The following is a 9813-nucleotide window of genomic DNA, read 5'->3' as shown; positions in this document are numbered from 1 at the left end:
GACAACTTTTTTCCATCTACGTAACCTTGCAAAAATCAGAAATTTTGTCCAAAAATGATGCAGAAAGATGAATCCATGCTTTTGTTACTTCTAGGTTAGACTACTGCAACGCTCTACTTTCCGGCTACCTGGATAAAGCACTAAATAAACTTCAGTTAGTGCTAAATACGGCTGCTAGAATCCTGACTAGAACCAAAAAATGTGATTATTACTCCAGTGCTAGCCTCCCTACACTGGCTTCCTGTTAAGGCAAGGGCTGATTTCAAGGTTTTACTGCTAACCTACAAAGCGTTACATGGGTTTGCTCCTACCTATCTTTCCGAGTTGGTCTTGCCGTACATACCTACACGTACGCTACGGTCACAAGACGCAGGCCTCCTAATTGTCCCTAGAATTTCTAAGCAAACAGCTGGAGGCAGGGCTTTCTCCTATAGAGCTCCATTTTTATGGAATGGTCTGCCTACCCATGTGAGAGAAGCAGACTCGGTCTCAACATTTAAGTCTTTATTGAAGACTCATCTATTCAGTAGGTCCTATGACAGAAGATCTCTTTGTTTCTTGGGACCTAGAACAAGCATCTCTGTTTTGTCCGAGTTTAAAAGTAGAACGTTTGCAGCCATCCACTTCCTTATGTCTGAAACACAGGCTTCCAGCGAGGGCAATTTTGGGGCTTCACCATGTTTCATTGAAATGTACAGCTGTGTGTCATCCGCATAGCAGTGAAAGTTAACATTATGTTTTCGAATGACATCCCCAAGAGGTAAAATATATAGTGAAAACAGTAGTGGTCCTAAAACGGAACCTTGAGGAACACCGACATTTACAGTTGATTTGTCAGAGGACAAACCATCCACAGAGACAAACTGATATCTTTCTGACAGATAAGATCTAAACCAGGCCAGAACTTGTCCGTGTAGACCAATTTGCGTTTCCAATCTCTCCAAAAGAATGTGGTGATTGATGGTATCAAAAGCAGCACTAAGGTCTAGGAGCATGAGAACAGATGCAGAGCCTCTGACGCACTGTCTCGTCTCCACGACGCCGAGGAGCGGGCCATTGACCCCACTCCCATACTCCCTGCCTCCTGTCTGGTGGCACCAGTAGTCTGGGAGGTGGATGCGGACATCGAGCGGGCGTTGCAGTCAGAACCCACTCCATCTCAGTGTCCCGCGGGTCGGAGGTACGTCCCGCTCGGTGTTCACGATCGTCTGATCCGGTGGTCGCACACCCTACCCTCCTCGGGTCATCCTGGTGTTGAGCGGACGGTGCGGGGTCTGAAGGGGAAGTACTGGTGGCCCACTTTGGTTAAGGAAGTGAGGCGCTATGTCTCTTCCTGTGCGGTATGCGCCCAGTGTAAGGCTCCTAGGCACCTGCCTCGAGGGAAACTACAGCCCCTTCCCGTTCCACAGCGACCATGGTCCCACCTGTCGGTGGATTTCCTCACGGATCTCCCGCCGTCTCAGGGGAACACCACGATCCTGGTTGTTGTGGATCGGTTCTTGAAGTCCTGCCGTCTACTCCCTTTGCCCGGTCTTCCTACGGCCCTATAGACCGCGGAGGCCCTGTTTACGCATGTCTTCCGGCACTACGGGGTGCCCGAGGACATCGTCTCTGATCGAGGTCCCCAGTTCACGTCCCGGGTATGGAGGGCGTTTATGGAGAGACTGGGGGTCTCAGTCAGTTTGACTTCGGGTTTTCACCCCAAGAGTAATGGGCAGGTGGAGCGTATTAACCAGGATGTGGGCAGGTTTCTGCGGTCCTATTGCCAGGACTGGCCAGGGGAGTGGGCGAGATTCGTGCCATGGGTCGAGATGGCGCAGAACACTCTTCGTCACTCCTCTACTAACCTTTCGCCCTTTCAGGTGGTGTTGGGCTACCAGCCGGTCCTGGTGCCATGGCATCAGAGCCAGACTGAGGCTCATGCGGTGGAGGAATGGGTACAGCGCTCAAAGGAGACCTGGAGTGCCGTCCAGGAGTCCCTTAAATGGGCTGTAGGACGGCACAAGGAGAGCGCTGACCGCTGCCGCAGTGTTTACCCCAGAGGACCGGGTCTGGCTCTCGACCCGGAACCTGCCCCTCCGCCTGCCCTGCCGGAAGCTGGGTCCGCGATTTGTGGGGCCGTTCAAAGTCCTGAGGAGAATAAACGAGGTGTGTTATAGGTTACAACTTCCTTCATATTACCGTATTAACCCCTCGTTTCATGTGTCTCTCCTCAGGCCGGTGGTAGCAGGTCCACTGCAGGACGCTGAGGTGCGGGAGGTCCCTCCGCCCCCCCCGGACATCGGTGGGCCCCGGCGTACACAGTCCGGTCCATCTTGGACTCCCGGCATCGGGTAGGGGGCCTGCAGTACCTCGTAGACAGGGAAGGGTACGGCCCGGAGGAGAGGTGCTGGGTCCCGGTGGGGGACATTCTGGATCCAGCGCTGCTGCGGGAATTCCACAGCCTCCATCCGGATCGCCCTGCGCCTCGCCCTCCGGGTCGTCCTCGAGGCCGGTGTCGGCGCGCTATCGGAGCCACGCGTCGGGGGGGGGGGGGGGGTACTGTCACAACGTCCACAGAAGGTGGCGCCTCTCCCTGGTCAGGCGGGGCTCGGCGGTCGTCGTCGCCGGCCTACTAGCTGCCACCGATCTATGTTTCTGTGTCTTTTGGTTATGTCTGTTTAGTCTGCACCTGTTTTGTGTTAGTCATTAGTGGGGTATTTAGTTTGTCTGTTTCGTTTGGGGATTTGTGCGGGATTGTTCTTTGTGTCATGCCTTTTGGGCACGTAGGGGTTCATTGTATTTTCCAGTTTGATGCTGCGTGTTTTCGGCATTAGGGTTGCCGGGCTGCGTCCCGTCCTTGGGTATTTTGGAGCTGTTCTCCTGCCTTATTATTGTGCACCCTGCCTTGTTGCGGCATTTTCTCTATACTATTAAACGTGTGTTTCACGGACCTCAGTCTCCTGCGCCTGACTTCACCCCTCCTGCTATCGAAGTGTTTTATGACAGACCTGGAGCACTCAGAAACTGGAAAATCGAGACTAATTAAACGTCTACTTCTTTCTGCTGTAGAAAACAACTTAAAGTCTAGTATATTATTTGGAGAGACCGGTTGACAGCCACGGTAATTGCAGTGTGACAGCAACTCTTTGTTTATGGATATGGAAGGGAAAGTCACAAGTCCAAATGGTTTGAACAAACTGTTTTGTAGAAACTCCCATGAGGACCTGACTTGTTTTGTAAGAACTACTCGCACACACTATCCCCACAGTGCCTAAGTGCTATTCCTCCCCCGAGACCACAGGGCCCCACACACTGTGTCTTTAGACTCACACCACCACACACCTGTCCTGTACTTACAAACGTTTTTTGGGACAAACACTAATTCTACGAATTGTACACATATACTGGACATACGTATGTATGTACGCACATACGCACATACATCATCATTGGAATACTCCCACATTCCTGATTGAACAAAAACCTCCAGTGTCTAAACCACCTGACCTACTTTACGCGAGTACATGTGCACTAAGTATACAAAACATTAAGAAACCTGCTCTTCACATGACAGACTGATCAGGTGAATCCAGGTGAAAGCTATGATCCCTTATTGTCACTTGTTGTCACTTGTTAAATTCACTTCAATCAGTGTAGATGAAGGGGAGGAGACATGTTAAAGAAGGATTTTTAAGCCTTGAGACATGAATTGTTTTATGTGCGCCATTCAGAGGTTGAATTGGCAAGACAAAATATTTATGTGCTTTTGAACGAGGTATGGTAGTCGGTGCCAGGCACACCAGTTTGTGTCAAGAACTGCAACACTACTGGGTTTTTCACGCTCAACAGTTTCCTGTTTATATCAAGAATGGTCCACCACCCAAAGGACATCCAGCCAACTTGACACAACTGTGGGAAGTATCGGAGTCAACATGGGCCAGCATCCCTGTGGAACACTTTCAACCCCTTGTAGAGTTCATGCCACTACGAATTTAGTCTGTTCTGAGGGCAAAAGGCAGGGCTTCCTAATGTTTGGTATACTCAGTGTACGTGACCTTTGATATTTAGGTCATAAATCACTCTTGTGTGTGGATTTTCTGTAAATAATTACTACCGACAGGGTATTAATTAATTAATTAAATTCACAGACTGAATTTAACTGCATTGATTATCCTAATAACTATCACTGTACTGAAATAAAGAGAGTGAAAAAAAACTACTTCAAACTGATATCTGGTAGTTTGCAACATTTTTGTATTTTTACCACTCACAACAGCTTCATAAAGTCCACTGTCTCATTCCGGTTGGTTATTCAAGAGCAGAGAGAAGTTTTCCTCACTAAACTCAGTGCTGTTGTGGACTGTCACGACTCCATATATGTATTTTTACTAGACTGCCTAAACTGTTAAACTTCCACATAAAAGCATTGCACTTTTGCAGTTCTAAATTTGCCTGGACATCCAGATGAACATCCTGTCCCTTCAACACTAACACAGAGGTCACAGACCTGGTCACAGCACTGGATAAAGAGATAAGAGACTAAATGTGAAAAAGAATAAGCTTTAAAAAACGATGTGACAAATAGATGTATGATATCGAATTCCGCAACGCAACCTCCAAAAGGAATACGTGAAAATGTATCATTTTGGCAAATAGCCAAATGTGTTGACACATTATCTCCTGATTTGCAAAAACTATGTATTTGCTCATAATCAAATCAAATTAAATGTATTTATGAAGACCTTTTTACATCAGCAGATGTACTTATACAGAAAGCCAGCCCAAAACCCCAAACAGCAAGCAATGCTGATGTAGAAGCATGATGGCTAGGAAAAACTCCCTAGAAACGCAGAAACCTAGGAAAAAACCTAGAGAGGAACCAGGCTCTAAGGGGTGGCCAGTTTTCTTTTGGCTGTGCTGGGTGGAGATTATAAGGGTACATGGCTATTAAGGCCAGATCGTTCTTCAAGATGTTCAAACGTTCATAGATGACCAGCAGGGTCAAATAATCAAAGTGGTTGTAGAGGGTGCAACAGGTCAGCACCTCAGGAGTAAATGTCAGTTGGCTTTTCATAGCCGAGCATTTCAGAGATTGAGACAGGAGGTGCGGTAGAGAGAGAGAGGGAGGGAGAGAGAGAGAGGGGGAAAGAGAGATGAGAGAGAGGGTTGAAAACAGCAGGTGAAGGACAAGGTAGCACATCCGGTGAACAGGTCAGGGTTCCATAGCCACAAGCAAAACAGCAGAAACAGGATCAGCCGCACGACCAGGTTGACTGGGTACAGCCAGGAGTCATCAGGCCAGGTAGTCCTGAGGCATGCTTCTAGGGCTCAGGTCCTCCCGGAGGAGGGAGAGAGAGAGTTAGTTAGTGGGTTAGGGGGAAAACATCCGACATTATAAAATCCATGTACACAAGCAATAAGTGTGTGGTTAAAATTGGCAAAAAAAACCCACATTTCTTTCCACAGGGCCTGTGGGTGAGATAGGGATGCAACTTAAGCCCACCCTCTTCAACATATATATCAACGAATTGGCGAGGGCACTAGAACAGTCTGCAGCACCCGGCCTCACCCAACTAGAATATTAAGTCAAATGTCTACTGTTTGCTGATGATCTGGTGCTTCTGTCCCCAACCAAGAATGGCCTACAGCAGCACCTAGATCTTCTGCACAGATTCTGTCAGACCTGGGCCCTGACAGTACATCTCAGTAAGACAAAAATAATGGTGTTCCAAAAAGGGTCCAGTTGTCAGGACCACAAATAGAAATTCCATCTCGACACCGTTGCCCTAGAGCACACAAAAAACTATACATACCTCGGCCTAAACATCAGCGCCACAGGTAACTTCCACAAAGCTCTGAACGAGAGACAAGGCAAGAAGGATGTGCTATGCCATCAAAAGGAACATAAAATTCAACATACCAACTAGGATCTGGCTAAAAATACTTGAATCAGTTATAGAATCCATTGCCCTTCATGGTTGTGAGGTCCGGGGTCCGCTCACCAACCAAGAATTCATAAAATGTGACAAACGCCAAATTGAGACTCCATGCAGAAATCTGCAAAAATATTCTCCGTGTACAATGTGAAACACCAAATAATGCATGCAAAGCAGAATTAGGCTGATACCCGCTAATTATCAAAATCCAGAAAAGAGCCATTAAATTCTACAACCACCTAAAAGGAAGCAATTCCCAAAACTTCCATAACAAAGCCATTACCTACAGAGAAATGAATTTGGAGAAAAGCCGCATAAATAAGCTGGTCCTGTTCACAAACACAAACAGACCCCACAGAGCCCCAGGACAGCAACACAATTAGACCTAACCAAATCATGAGAAAACAAAAATATAATTAGTTGACACATTGGAAAGAATTTACAAAAACACTGAGCGAACTAGAATGCTATTTGGCCCTAAACAGGGAGTACACAGTGGTAGAATACCTGACCACTATGACTGACCCAAAATTAAGGAAATCTTTGACTATGTACAGACTCAGTGAGCATTGCCTTGCTATTGAGAAAGGCTGCCGAAAAGCTGCCGAAAGGCAGACCAGCCTCTCAAGAGAAGACAGGCTATGTGCAGACTGCCCACATAATGAGGTGGAAACTGAGCTGCACTTCCTAACCTCCTGCCAAATGTATGACCATAGAGACACATATTACACAGACCCACAACGAATTAGAAAACAAATCCAATTTTGATAAATACATATATCTATTGGGTGAAATACCACAGTGTGCAATCACAGCAGCAAGATCTGTGACCTTTTGCCACAAGAAAGGGGCAACCAGTGAAGAACAAACACCATTGTAAATACAACCTATATTTATGTTTATTTATTTTCCCTTTTGTACTTGAACTATTTGACATCATTACAACACTGTATATAGACATAATATGACATTTGACATGTCTTTGTTATTTTGGAACTTTTGTGAGTGTAATGTTTACTGTTACTTTTTTATTGTTTATTTCACTTTTGTTTATTATTTATTTCACTTGCTTTGGCAATGTAAACATATGTTTCCCATGCCAATAAAGCCCCTGAGAGAGAGAGAGAGAGAGAGAGAGAGAGAGAGAGAACTTAAGTTCACTCAGGACACCAGATAAGACAGGAGAATTTCACCAGGTAGGACAGACTGACCCTAGCCCCCCAGCACATAGACTATTGCAGCATAGATACTGGAGGCTGAGACAGGGAGGGTCTGGTGACACTGTGGCCCAACCAGGCAGGATATAACCCCACCCACTTTGCCAAAGCACAGACCCACACCACCAGAGGGATATCAACAGACCACCAACTTACTACCCTGAGACAAGGCTGAGTATAGCCCACAAAGATCTCCTCCACCGCACGAGCCCGAGGAGGCGCAATACCAGACAGGAAGATCACGTCAGTGACTCAACCCAATCAAGTCAAGTATAGAGAAAAAAAGCCTGGCATGTGACGCACCCCGCCTAGGGACGGCATGGAAGAGCACTAGTAAGCCAGTGACTCAGCCCCGGTAATATTGTCATGAGGCAGAGAAACCCAGTGTAGAGAGGGGAGCCGGCCAGGCAGAGACAGCAAACTCATCACTCGTGTTGTCATGTGTAGCTACCATGCTGTGTTGTCATGTGTTGCTGCCATGCTGTGTAGTTGTCTTAGGTCTCTTTGTATGTAGTGTTGTGGTGTCTCTCTTGTCTTGATGTGTGTTTTGTCCTATATATACACTGCTCAAAAAAATAAAGGGAACACTTAAACAACACAATGTAACTCCAAGTCAATCACACTTCTGTGAAATCAAACTGTCCACTTAGGAAGCAACACTGATTGACAATAAATGTCACATGCTGTTGTGCAAATGGAATAGACAACAGGTGGAAATTATAGGCAATTAGCAAGACACCCCCAATAAAGGAGTGGTTCTACAGGTGGGGACCACAGACCACTTCTCAGTTCCTATGCTTCCTGGCTGATGATTTGGTCACTTTTGAATGCTGGTGGTGCTTTCACTCTAGTGGTAGCATGAGACGGAGTCTACAACCCACACAAGTGGCTCAGGTAGTGCAGCTCATCCAGGATGGCACATCAATGCGAGCTGTGGCAAGAAGGTTTGCTGTGTCTGTCAGCGTAGTGTCCAGAGCATGGAGGCACTACCAGGAGACAGGCCAGTACATCAGGAGATGTGGAGGAGGCCGTAGGAGGGCAACAACCCAGCAGCAGGACCGCTACCTCCGCCTTTGTGCAAGGAGGAGCAGGAGGAGCACTGCCAGAGCCCTGCAAAATGACCTCCAGCAGACCACAAATGTGCATATGTCTGCTCAAACGGTCAGAAACAGACTCCATGAGGGTGGTATGAGGGCCCGACGTCCACAGGTGGGGGTTGTGCTTACAGCCCAACACCGTGCAGGACGTTTGGCATTTGCCAGAGAACACCAAGATTGGCAAATTCGCCACTGTCGCCCTGTGCTCTTCACAGATGAAAGCAGGTTCACACTGAGCACATGTGACAGACGTGACAGAGTCTGTCACATGAGACGTGACAGAGTCTGTCTAATGCAAGACAATGCTAGACCTCATGTGGCTGGAGTGTGTCAGCAGTTCCTGCAAGAGGAAGGCATTGATGCTATGGACTGGCCCGCCCGTTCCCCAGACCTGAATCCAATTGAGCACATCTGGGACATCATGTCTCGCTCCATCCACCAACGCCACGTTGCACCACAGACTGTCCAGGAGTTGGCGGATGCTTTAGTCCAGGTCTGGGAGGAGATCCCTCAGGAGACCATCCATCACCTCATCAGGAGCATGCCCAGGCATTGTAGGGAGGTCATACAGGCACGTGGAGGCCACACACACTACTGAGCCTCATTTTGACTTGTTTTAAGGACATGACATCAAAGTTGGATCAGCCTGTAGTGTGGTTTTCCACTTTAATTTTGAGTGTGACTCCAAATCCAGACCTCCATGGGTTGATCAATTGGATTTCCATTGATTATTTTTGTGTGATTTTGTTGTCAGCACATTCAACTATGTAAAGAAAAAAGTATTTAATAAGATTATTTCTTTCATTCAGATCTAGGATGTGTTGTTTAAGTATTCCCTTTATTTTTTTGAGCAGTATATATTTTTTTATCCCATCCCCCGTGGGAGGCCTTTTGCGTTTTGGTAGGCCGTAATTATGAATAAGAATTTGTTCTTAACTGACTTGCCTAGTTAAATAAAGGTTAAATAAAAATAGATATAATAATTACGCTACTCTGTTGCGGTAAAACCACGAGCGGTTATTATGAGAACGACGACATCTAATGTTGGCTTCAACTTGGCTTTCCATACTAATTCTTAACAAAGAAGGATTAACAAATCCTTAACGAAGAAACCTGCTTTTTGGTCACTTTCTCGTTAATAAAACAACGATGGTGAGATTAATGCTACCGCTATTCATGCATTAATTGTGTGCCTGCGTCGGCCATATAGCTGCGTCAAGAAAAATCGCCATCTATTTAGTCAGGCTATTTCCACATCATTCTCACATATTTTAGAATGTAAGAATAATTAGAATATCAAAGTCTAAAAAATAATTATTCTTAAAGTTGTAATGGCCTACTTTTTATTTACACTTTTGGGGGGAAGTGTGTCCTATATTAGGCCATATATGTAAATTAAACAATTGCATAAAATTGAGGTCCGTGAAAATTACAATTAAGTCCTTGAATTTGTATTAATCTGTATGAACCCTGCTTAAATGATGTATAGTCCTACAGTAGACCTATGTTGTTGTATAGGTGGAGTTATGGGCAATTTGCATATATTCACTTTTATTCCTCTATGTACACTGCATAAAAATC

Source organism: Salmo salar, chromosome ssa03, assembly GCF_905237065.1.
Source record: "Salmo salar chromosome ssa03, Ssal_v3.1, whole genome shotgun sequence".
Taxonomy (NCBI): Eukaryota; Metazoa; Chordata; class Actinopteri; order Salmoniformes; family Salmonidae; genus Salmo; species Salmo salar.
This window is presented reverse-complemented; position numbering follows the sequence as displayed.